We start from the raw sequence: 12649 nt of genomic DNA, 5'->3' as shown, positions 1-12649 counted from the left end.
TCAGCCACGGGTGCACTACCTTCCCTGGTTTATTCTTTTGCCAAACTGGGATGAACAATTGTTGTAGTTCATCCATGCGATCTTTAAATGCTTGCCATTGCATATCCACCGTCAACCCTTTAAGTATCATTTGCCAGTCTATCTTAACTAATTCACATCTCATACCTTCAAAGTTACCCTTCTTTAAGTTCAGAACCTTTGTTTCTGAATTAACTATGTCACTCTCCATCTTAATGAAGAATTCCACCATATTATGGTCACTCTTACCCAAGGGGCATGGCACGACAAGATTGCTAACTAACCCTTCCTCATTGCTCAATACCCAGTCTAGAATGGCCTGCTCTCTAGTTGGTTCCTCAACATGTTGGTTCAGAAAACCATCTCGCATACATTCCAAGAAATCCTCTTCCTCAGCACCCTTACCAATTTGGTTCACCCAATCTATATGTAAATTGAAGTCACCCGTTATAACTACTGTTCCTTTATTGCACGCATTTCTAATTTCCTGTTTAATGCCATCCCCAACCTCACTACTATTACTGTTAGGTGGCCTGTACACAACTCCCACCAGCGTTTTCTGCCCCTTAGAGTTATGCAGCTCTACCCATATCGATTCCACATCCTCTAGGCTAATGTCCTTCCTTTCTATTGCGTTAATCTCCTCTCTAACCAGTAAGGCTACCCCACCTCCTTTTCTTACCTGTCTATCCCTCATGAATATTGAATATCACTGGATGTTGAGCTCCCATCCTTGGTCACCCTGGAGCCATGTCTCTGTGATCCCAACTCTATCATATTCATTAATAACTATCTGCACATTCAATTCATCCACCATGTTACGAGTGCTCCTCGCATTGACACACAAAGCCTTCAGGCTTGTTTTTACAACACTCTTAGCCCTTACACAATTATGTTGAAAAGTGGCCTTTGGGAGTTCCGGTGACGTCATCGTCGAGAATGGCAGTTTAAGTCACTAGCTCCTCCAGAAAAATGTGTATTAAGCCCCGTTATCCCAACAAATATAATACTTTTCAAAAAATATTTGAACTGAAAAGAGTGGCAAGAATGGGGAAAAAGAACAAAAATAAAAAAAAGCGACACTGCGGAGCCTGCGTCCCAGAGGAGTGCAGCGAGCAGCTCTCCTACCCGACTGCGTGCTAGCGAGGCGGACGCCAGGCCTCGTTCAGGCGAAGCGGCGAATATCTTCGAAATCCTGAAAGAAATAATGGAGGTCCAGAAAGAAATAAAGCAGCAGCTCCGTGATATTAAGTCAGAGCTCGCCAGCATCAATTAAAAAATAGCGGTGACAGAGACTCGAATTGAGATGGTGGAAGATCACGTTTAAAACGTGGAACGGATACTGAGTAAGACAATAAAAACATTACATCACCAAGAAGGTAAACTGCTTGACCTGGAGGGAAGATCACGGCGGAAAAATATCAGAATCTACAACGTTCCCGAAGGAGCGGAGGGCTTGTCTATGATGGAGTTTGTCGGAAAGTTACTGCGAGACGCGCTGGATATTCCCTCGGCTATGAAGCTGGAAGTCGAAAGACCCCACCGCGCGTTAGTCCCGAAACCTACCCAGGATAGAAAGCCACGCTCAATAATAATTAAATTCCTTCGGTAGAGCACCCAGGCGGAGATTCTACGAAGGGCCTGGGGTAAGAAGAGAGTGCTTTTCAACGATAAATTAATATATTTCGACCAAGATTCCCCCCCCCCCCCCGCGGTCTTGCAGAAACGCAAAGAATACTCTGAAGTAAAGCGAGTACTAAAGCAAAAAAAATTAAATTTCAAACTCCTACCCTGCTAAACTTCGAGTGTTTTATAACAACGGGACGCGGTTGTACCAGACAGTGGACGAGGCGACTACAGACATGATGGCCAGAGGATTGCCCATCAGCGTGACCAAAACGAAGGAAAGCCTGACTGAGGAATTATCCCGCTCCGATTGGGAAATAGTGCGAGAATCGAGAAGGCAGGAGACAGGAGGAGGCCGAAATATATCAGGAAGAGATTGGGAGTTTCCTAAAGACAGTCCTCACCCCCTTAGGAAGAGCCATAAGGTTTGGCTAACTTTAAAAATGTTGAGAAGCTAAACGGAAGCAAAAGTACACGGTGATATACCTATCTCGAGAAATACTTATTATAATGTGGATTTTATATTACTCAGTTGTTATTCTTTATTCACTCACTTACTCCTTTTTCCCCACCAAAATGAGAATATATATGTAATGTATAATGTGTGTGTGTGTGTGACACAGGGAAATCTTTTCTGTGTAATGGATTTGTTTACTGACTTTTATGAATACTGCAATGGGGGCCCTTAACTCACAAGTAGACATTTCCTCTAGCTCAATGCAGGGTCATCTACTAGAGACCTCAGCCTTGGAATCACATGTGCGTTGTCATTTTTGTTATTATTTGCGTTTCTTGATTTTTATTTGCTCAGGGAGTAGATCGATTAAGTTTTATTCTAATTTCAATGATACTTTGACAGATAAATACAGATGGCTATGGACAAGGTAAAATTCATTTCTTTTAATGTCAATGGGTTATTAAATCCAATCAAATGTAAGAGAATTTTATCCAATTTGGAACAATTTGATTCATACTGGGGAAAAAATGGTTTAACTACATAATGCCTCATAGGCCTGATTTTATTCTCACAAATCAATGAATCTGTTGTAAAAAAAAAAAAAAATCACTCCTTACTTGTACATAGTTATTTCCTTTTGCTTGTTTTTTCTTTCCACTCCTTTCTATAAGAGTGTACCTCAGATAAATACTTTGTGGAGATTTGTGATATATATGATTATAAGATATACAGGTACAATGTCTGAAATACATCTTATGGAAATGTTTGTTTGATGAACTTCAATAAAAAAATAAATTACAAAATAAAGAAAAGTGCCCTTTTTGATTTTTGCCCTGGATTTGCCTGCCTGCCACTTTTACTTTTCACCTTACTACTTTTTGCTTCTACCCTCATTTTACACCCCTCTGTCTCTGCACTTGTTCCCATCCCCTGCCACATTAGTTTAAATCCTCCTGAACAGCAGGACTTCCTTGACTTATTTCTATTTTCCCCTTTCTCGACCCTAACACCCTGGTTTCCTTCCCCTTGACAACTCAGTTTAAACCCTCCCTAACAGCTATATTAAACAATCGCGCCAGGATATCAGTACCCTTTGAGTTCAGGTGTAACCCATTGTTTCTGTATAAATCATGCCTTCCCCAAAATAGATCCCAGTGATCTAAGAACTTGAAGACCTGCCCCCTGCACCAGTTACTTAGCCACACATTTATCTGCTTAATTTTGCTGTTCTTACAATCATTAGGGCGTGGCTCAGGCAGTAATCCTGAGATTATTACTCTGGAGGTCTGGCTTTTTAATTTTCTTCCTAGCTCCCAGTAATCTTCCTTCAGGACCTCCTCTCTTTTTCTGTCTATGTCATTATGAAGAGCGTTTGATGGTTCTAGGCCTGTATTCACTATAATTCAGAACAATGAGGGGTGAAATCTGTCAAATGGTGAAAGATGTGGATGTGGAGAGAATGTTTCCTATGGTGGGAGAATCTAAGGTCAGAGCACACAGCCTCAGAATGAAGGGACATCCTTTGAGAACAGAGATGAGGAGGAATTTATTTAGCCCAAGAATGGGAAATCTGTGGAATTCTTTGTCACAAGCAGCTGTGGAGCCAAGTCTTTGTGTACATTTAAGGCAGATGTTGATAGATTCTTGGTGGATCAGGACTTGAAGGGATACAGGGAGAAGGCAGGAGGCTGGGCTAAGAGGAACCTTACTAAGAGCCAAAGCAGAAAGCCCTGACTCCAGCAAACATAGCTTTCCAGGTCTGAGGCACACAAGCCTCCAAACCATGACAAGGTTGTGGTCCTCGTGGAGGACGTTAACATTAGTGATAAAACAATTGTCTTAGCCTGATGGTTTGGAATTCAGTCATTAATTTCTCTTTTCATTAGAAGTGCTCTGTTGATAGGTTCTTAGGAGTGCATTTAGTAACTTCATGTGGATATTGTTGGTTTTGCCTCTGCACTTGTTATGGCTTGACTTGCTTAATTGCAATATAATGGGAAAATATATCCACATTAATCAACTAATGAGACAAGATATTGAAAGTTTACTTTAGTACTAGAAGACCATAAGACCTTATGATATAGGAGCAGAATTAGGTCATTTGCATCAATGTGGTAAACTATGTATACCTGTCTAGACACGCCCCTCTGCTGACTGCTCCTGTGGCTCCTCCCACAGACCCCTGTATAAAGACGATTGGGGCACTGCTCCTCCCTCAGCCTTTGAGATGTCGTGCTCCCTTTTTGCTGTTAATAAAAGCCTATCATTCACTTCCAGTCTCCTAGAGTTATTGATGGTGCATCACCCAATGAGTCTGCTCTGCCATTTCATCATGGCTGATCCAATTTTCCTCTCAGCCTTCTCCCAATATCCCTTCATGGACTGATTAATCAAGAACTTATCAACTTCTGCTTTAAGTACACATAAAAACTTGACCTCTACAGCTGCCTATAGTAAGGAATTCCACAGATTCATCACTCTTTGGCTAAAGAAATTCCTCCTCATCTCTGATCTAAATGGATGCTCCACTATTCTGAGACTGTGTCCTCTGGTCTTAGACTCTCCTACCATAATGACCAACTTAAGATTCTCACTGATCATTCTTTGTATGTGTGAGGGAAGACATAGGAGCAGAATTAAGCCATTTGGCTCATGGCTGACTATATTTTCCTTCACGAACTCATTCTCCTGCTTTCTCCCAGTAACATTTGATGCCCTTATTAATCAAAAACCTATCAACCTCCACTTTAAATGTAACCAATAACATGGCCTCCACAGCCATCTGTGGAAATGAATTCCAAAGATTGACCACCTTCCAGCTAAAGAAATTCCTCCTCATCTCTGTTCTAAAGGAACATCATATTTTGAGGCTGTGCCCTCTGGTCCTATACTTTCTCACTATTTGAAGTATCCTCTCTACATCCACTTTTTCTCAGCCTTTCAATTTCAGTAGGTTTTAAAGAGATCCTTTCTCATTCTTCTAAACTCCAGTGAGTTTCAGCTCAGAGCTCACAAACACTCTTCATATGTTAACTTTTTCATTGTCAAGTTCATCCTCATGAACCTCCTTGGACTCTCTCCAATGCCAACATATCCTTTCTTATATAAAGGGCCCAAAACCGTTCACAATACTCCAGGTGCAGTCTAACCAATGCCTTATGAAGCCTCAGCATTACATCCTTGCTTCTATATTCTAGTCCTCTTGAAATGAATACAAACCATACTAACATTGCATTTGCCTTACCGCCAACTCAAATTTCAAATTAACCTTTAGGGAATTCTGCAAAAGGGCTCCCAAGTCCCTTTGCTCCTCTGATTTCTGAATCATTCCCCATTTAAAATAATAAAGATAGTTACGTATTTTTCTGTAGCGTTCTAACTGCTTTAAGACTTAAAAATGAAGTAGTGATAAAGAATGTTCAGAATGTATGACTAAAACAGAGCAGTGCACACAAAATGCTGGAGGAACTTAGCAGGTCAGGCAGCATTGATGGAATTAAATAAACAAATGATGTTTTGGGCCAAGACCCTTCATCCGGACTAATGTGCGACTAACTTTCTTTCCTGCTTATAAATTGTTTTAATCAACCAGGCTACTGAGATCATCTCTGTTTATCATTCTGTTATTTTGCAAAACTTACTATTAATTGTTTATATTTGGGCATAAATTATCTTTTCCTGTTATAAATAAAATCTGATCTATTCATACTGGTCCTTTTAACCAAATATGGATTTAAATAAGATTCTTTTCCAAAAAATGTATAAATTCCTATTAATATGGCTGTTATGTAATAACTACAGGCTTACATAGTATTGATGGTGTATGAACTTCTCCATAAATGGGCTTGCAAGAGTTTGTGAAGTCAGCAGCATCATGTGTCAGCGCTGCACAATTTATCACACTTCAATGCTGAAAGAGCAAGGACTATTACACAACATAATGGGAAAGTTCAAAGTAAATTTATTATCAAAGTATGAAAATGTTACCATATTCTACCTTGAGATTCATTTTCTTCCACATACTCACCACTCTGCGTAAAAAACTTCCCCTGACATCTCCTTTGTACCTATTTCCCAGCACCTTAAACCTGTGTCCTCTCATGTTAGCCATTTCAGCCCTGGGAAAAAGCCACTGACTAACCACATGATCAATGCCTCTCATCATCTTATACACCTCTATCAGATCACCTCTCATCCTCCGTTGCTCCAAGAAGAAACGGCCGAGTTCACTCAAACTGTTTTCATAATGCATGCTCCCCAATCCAGGCAACATCCTTGTAAATCTCCTCTACACCCTTTCTATGGCTTCCGCATCCTTCCTGTAGTGAGGCAACTAGAACTGAGCACAGTACTCCAAGTGGTGTCTGACCAGGGTCGTATATAGCTGTAACATTGCCACTCGGCTCCTAAATTCAATTCCACGATTGATGAAGGCCAATACACCATATGCCTTCTTAACCACAGAGTCAACCTGCGCAGCTACTTTGAGCATCCTATGGACTCGGACCCCAAGATCCCTCTGAGTCTTACCATTATTACTATATTCTGCCATCATATTTCACCTACCAAAATGGACCACTTCACACTTATCTGGGTTGAACTCCATCTACCATTTATATTATACCTCTCCAAATGTTCATAAATCCTGCCTTCTGTATCAACTTACCAACCGTTGGGGTAAGATTCACAGGTCTATAATTCCCTGGGCTATCTCTACTCCCTGTCTTGAATAAAGGAATAACATCCTCAACCCTCCAATCCTCCGGAACTTCTTCCGTCCCCATTGATGATACAAAGATCATCACCAGAGGCTCAGCAATCTTCTCCCTTGCCTCTCACATTAGCCTGGGGTACATCTCATCGGGTCCCGGCGACTTATCCAACTTGAAGCTTTCCAAAAGCTCTAGCACATAGTCTTTCTTAATATCTACATGCTCAAGCTTTTCAGTCCACTGCAAGTCATTGTTACAAGTCTCCCATGAGGCGGTGCGGCATGACAGCAGAGGCCTTTCAGACCTGGTGTTACTTTAATTTAATTTTCTATTTTAAGTTTGATACACAATTTTCGATTAGGGCACATGGATAACAGAGTGGCTATCTACCATCGCCAGATACTACTACAATACAGAGATCGCCCAAAAACAAACCTTCACAAAGATCTGCTGGCTGAATTTTGCGACGTCGGCTTGCTGAGGGGAATGGGCCTACAATCCTCGGACTTGCCTGATGCTGGGAGCCAGAGATGGAGACGTCGAAAGTGATGTGCGAGGAAGCAGAAGCGAGGCAAACGGGCAGGGGTCCGTGCCAGGCTAAAAGCAAACCCTAGCCGGCCGGCTCTCCCGTCCATTCTGCTCTCCAATGTCCGCTCCCTGGACAATAAAATGGACTACATCAAACTCCAACGTAATACTCGGCGGGAGTACAGAGTTTGCTCCGCATTTGTCTTCACAGAGACATGGCTCACTGATGGGATTTTGGATGCTGCCATCCAGCTAGTCGAGCTAGCTTTGTTTCGTTCAGACAGAGATGCAGCTGTCTCCGGTAAGACTCGCAGTGGCGGTGTCTGTGTTTACATCAACCCGGAATAGTGTAAGAACTCTGTGCTGGTTTCCAGACACTGCTCATTGTTAGTGGAGTTTGTGGCAGTTTGATGCAGACCATTTTATTTGCCACGGGAATTCACCTCTGTCCTTATATTCGGTATCTACATTCCCCCCAGCACTAATGCTAAGGAGGCGCTCTGTGAACTGTACGGGGCTATTAACGAACAGCAGAACGCACACCCTGATGATCTGTTTATTGTCGCCGGTGATTTTAACCATGTGAACCTTAAGTCAGTGCTCCCCAAATTCCATCAGTATGTGGACTTTGCAACGAGGTGGGACAACGCATTGGACCTGGTTTACACAAACATCCCCGACGCGTACTGGGCAGAACCCCACCCCCTCCTCGGATACTCAGACCACACCTCTGTTATGCTAATCCCAGCATACAGACCGCTCGCCAGGCACTCCAGAACAGTTCTGAAGCAGGTGAAAAACTGGCCAGCAGGAGCCATCTCTGCTCTTCAAGACTGCTTTGAGAACACTGACTGGCACATGTTCAGGGAGGCTGCAACCGATGGCGACTCTACCAACTTAGAGGAGTACACAGCATCAGTGACCAGCTACATCAGCAAGTGCATTGATGAAGTTACTCTGTCCAAAACCATCACTATACGTGCCAACCAGAAGTCATGGATAACCACAGAGGTGCATGCGCTGCTGAGGTCCCGCGACTCCGCCTTCAGGTCAGGCGACAAGGCAGCCCTAACAACAGCAAGAGCCAAACTGTCCTGAGCCATCAGAGGGACAAAGCATGCACATGCCCAGCTAATCCACAGTTACTTCCAGGACAGCGGCGACATGCGGCGCATGTGCAAGGGCATCCAGGACATCACCAATTACAAGACAACATCACCTGACTGTGCAGGTGATGCCTCCCTCCCAAATGCACTGAATAACTTCTATGCCCAGTTTGAGGTGGAAAATGATGTGGCGGTGAGGAAGACCACCCCTCCTATGAATGACCAGATGCTGTGTCTCTCCATGGCCGACGTGAGAAGAACCCTGTGCAGGGTCAACCCACGGAAGGCTGCTGGACCAGACAACATCCCTGGTAGAGTGCTCAGAGGATGTACAGACCAGCTAGCAGATGTTCTCACTGACATCTTCAACATCTCCCTGAGCAGCGCCACAATTCCAATATGCTTCAAGGCCGCCACCATTGACCCCGTGCCGAAGAAGTCTTCAGTGTCCTGCCTAAATGACTACCGTCCCATTGCACTTACATCCATCATCATGAAGTGTTTCGAGAGGCTTGTCATGAGGCATATCAAGACCCTGCTGCCCCCCTCACTGGAACCCCTGCAGTTTGCGTACCGTCCCAACCGCTCAACAGATGACGCCATTGCCACCACCCTCCACCTGGCCCTAACCCACCTGGATAAAAAAGACACATACATTCGGATGCTGTTCATAGACTTTAGTTCAGCATTCAACACAATTATCCCTCAGAAACTGATTGGAAAGCTGAGCCTATTGGGCCTGAACACCTCCCTCTGCAACTGGATCCTAGACTTCCTGACTGGGAGATCTCAATCAGTCCGGATCGGGAGCAGCATCTCCAACACCATCATACTGAGCATGGGGGCTCCCCAGGGTTGCGTGCTCAGTCCACTGCTGTTCACTCTGTGACCCACGATTGTGCTGTTCACTCAATTGACCCACGATTGTGCTGCAACACACAGCTCGAACCATATCATCAAGTTCGCCGATGACATGACCGTGGTGGGTCTCATCAGCAAGAACGACGAGTCAGCTTACAGAGAGGAGGTACAGCGGCTAATGGACTGGTGCAGAGCCAACAACCTGTCTCTTAATGTGAACAAAACAAAACAGATGGTTGTTGACTTCAGAAGGGCATGGAGCAACCACTCCCCACTGAACATCGACGGCTCCTCGGTAGAGATCGTAAAGAGCACCAAATTTCTTGGTGTTCACCTGATGGAGAATCTCACCTGGTCCCTTAATACCAGCTCCATAGCAAAGAAAGCCCAGCAGTGTCTCTACTTTCTGCGAAGGCTGAGGAAAGTCCATCTCCCACCCCCATCCTCATCACATTCTACAGGGGTTGTATTGAGAGCATCCTGAGCAGCTGCATCACTACCTGGTTCGGAAATTGCACCATCTCGGATTGCAAGACCCTGCAGTGGATAGTAAGGTCAGCTGAGAAGATCATCGGGGTCTCTCTTCCCGCCACCACAGACATTTACACTACACGCTGCATCCGCAAAGGAAACAGCATTATGAAGGACCTCATGCACCTCTCATACAATCTCTTCTCCCTCCTGCCGTCTGGGAAAAGGCTCCGAAGCATTCGGGCTCTCATGACCAGACTATTTAACAGTTTTTTCCCCCAAGCTATCACCCGAAGCCGAAACCTGGACTGACACCTTGCCCTACTGTCCTGTTTATTATTTATTGTAATGCCTACACTGTTTTTGTGCACCTTATGCAGTCCAGTGCAGGTCTGTAGTCTAGTATAGCTTTCTCTGTGTTTTTCTTATTACGTAGTTCAATCTAGTTTTTTGTACTGTGTCATGTAAACCATGGTCCCGAAAAACATTGTCTCATTTTTACTATGCACTGTACCAGCAGTTATGGTCGAAATGACAATAAAAGTTGACTTGACTTGACAATCAGCAAAATCCTTTTCCATAGTGAATACTGAAGTAAAGTATTCATTAAGTACCTCTGCTATTTCCATAGAACCATAGAACATTACAGCACAGAAACAGGCATTTTGGCCCTTCTTGGCTGTGCCGAACCATTTTTCTGCCTAGTCCCACTGACCTGCACCTGGACCATATCCCTCCAAACCCCTCTCATCCATATACCTGTCCAAGTTTTTCTTAAATGTCAAAAGTGAGCCCGCATTCACCACTTCATTTGGCAGCTCATTCCGCACTCCCACCACTCTGCGTGAAGAAACCCCCCCAATGTTCCCTTTAAACCTTTCCCCCTTCACCCTTAACCCATGACCTCTGGTTTTTTTTCTCCCCTAGCCTCAGTGGAAAAAGCTTGCTTGCATTCACTCTATCTATACCCATCATAATTTTATACACCTCTATCAAATCACCCCTCATTCTCCTATGCTCCAGTCCTAACCTATTCAACCTTTCTCTGTAACTCAGTTTCTCAAGTCCCGGCAACATCCTTGTAAACCTTCTCTGCACTCTTTCAACCTTATTAATATCCTTCCTGTAATTAGGTGACCAAAACTGCATATAATACTCCAAATTTGGTCTCACCAATGTCTTATACAACCTCACCATTACATTCCAACTCTTGTACTCAATACTTTAATTTATAAAGGCCAATGTACCAAAAGCTTTCTTTACAACCCTATCTACTTGTGAAGCCACTTTTAGGGAATTATGTACCTGTACTCCCAGATCCCTCTGTGCTACTGCACTCCTCAGTGTCCTACCATTTACCTTGCATGTTCTACCTTGGTTTGACCTTCCGAAGTGCAATATCTCACACTTGTCTGCATTAAACTCCATCTGCCATTTTTCAGCCTATTCCTCCAACTGGTCCAAATACCTCTGCAAGCTTTGAAAACCTTCCTCACTGTCCACTACACCTCCAATCTTTGTATCATCAGCAAATTTGCTGATCCAATTTGCCACATTATCATCCAGATCATTGATATAGATGACAAATAACAATGGACCCAGCACTGATCCCTGTGGCACACCACTAGTCACAGGCCTCCACTCAGAGTAGCAATCCTCCATTACCACTCTGTGGCTTCATCCAATGAGCCAATGTCTAATCCAATTTACTACCTCTCCGTGTATCCTAGCGACTGAATCTTCCTAACTAACCTCCCATGCGGGACCTTGTCAAAGGCCTTACTGAAGTCCATATAAACAACATCCACTGCCTTCCCTTCATCCACTTTCCTGGTAACTTCCTTGAAAAACTCTAATAGATTGGTTAAACATGACCTACCACACACAAAGCCATGCTGACTGTTTCTAATAAGTCCCTGTCTATCCAAATACTTGTAGATCCTATCTCTTAGTATTCCTTCCAATAATTTACCTATTACCGATGTCAAAATTACCAGCCTATAATTTCCCAGCTTACTTTTTGAGCCTTTTTTAAACAACGGAACTACATGAGCTATCCTCCAATCCTCCGGCACCTGACCTGTGGATATCGATATTTTAAATATTTCTGCCAGAGTACCTGCAATTTCAACACTAGTCTCCTTCACGGTCCGAGGGAATATCCTGTCAGGTCCTGGGGATTTATCTACTCTGATTTGCCTCAAGACAGCAAGCACCTCTTCCTTTTTAATCTGTATATGTTCCATGACCTCCCTACTTGTTTGCTTTGTTTCCATAAACTCCATTCCAGTTTCCTTAGAAAATACAGATGCAAAAAACCCATTTAATATCTCTCCCATTTCTTTTGGTTCCATATATAGCCAACCACTCTGATCTTCAAGAGGACCAATTTTATCCCTTACTATCCTTTTGCTCTTAACATACCTGTAGAAGCTCTTAGGATTATCCTTCACCCTGATTGCCAAAGCAAAGACGTCCAGTTCCATACACACTCCCCCACTGTCACTCTTGATAGGTCCTATTCTTTCATGTCTTATCCTCTTGCTCGTCACATACTTGTAGAATGCCTTGGGGTTTTCCTTAATCCTGTCTGCAAAGGCCTTCTTGTGGCCCCTAATGGCTCTACTAATTTCTTTCTTAAGCTCCTTCCTGCTAGCCTTATAATCTTCTAGATTGCTATCGTTACCTAGTTTTTTGAACCTTTCGTAAGCTCTTCTTTTCTTCTTGACTAGGTTTACAACAGCCTTTGTACACTACGGATCTTGTACCCTACCATGCTTTCCATGTCTCATTGGAACGTACCTACTCAGAACCCTACACAAATATCCCCTGAACATTTGCCAAATTTCTTCCGTATGTTTCCCTGAGAA

The sequence above is a fragment of the Hemitrygon akajei genome, chromosome 21, assembly GCF_048418815.1.
Source record: "Hemitrygon akajei chromosome 21, sHemAka1.3, whole genome shotgun sequence".
Lineage (NCBI taxonomy): Eukaryota > Metazoa > Chordata > Chondrichthyes > Myliobatiformes > Dasyatidae > Hemitrygon > Hemitrygon akajei.
This window is presented reverse-complemented; position numbering follows the sequence as displayed.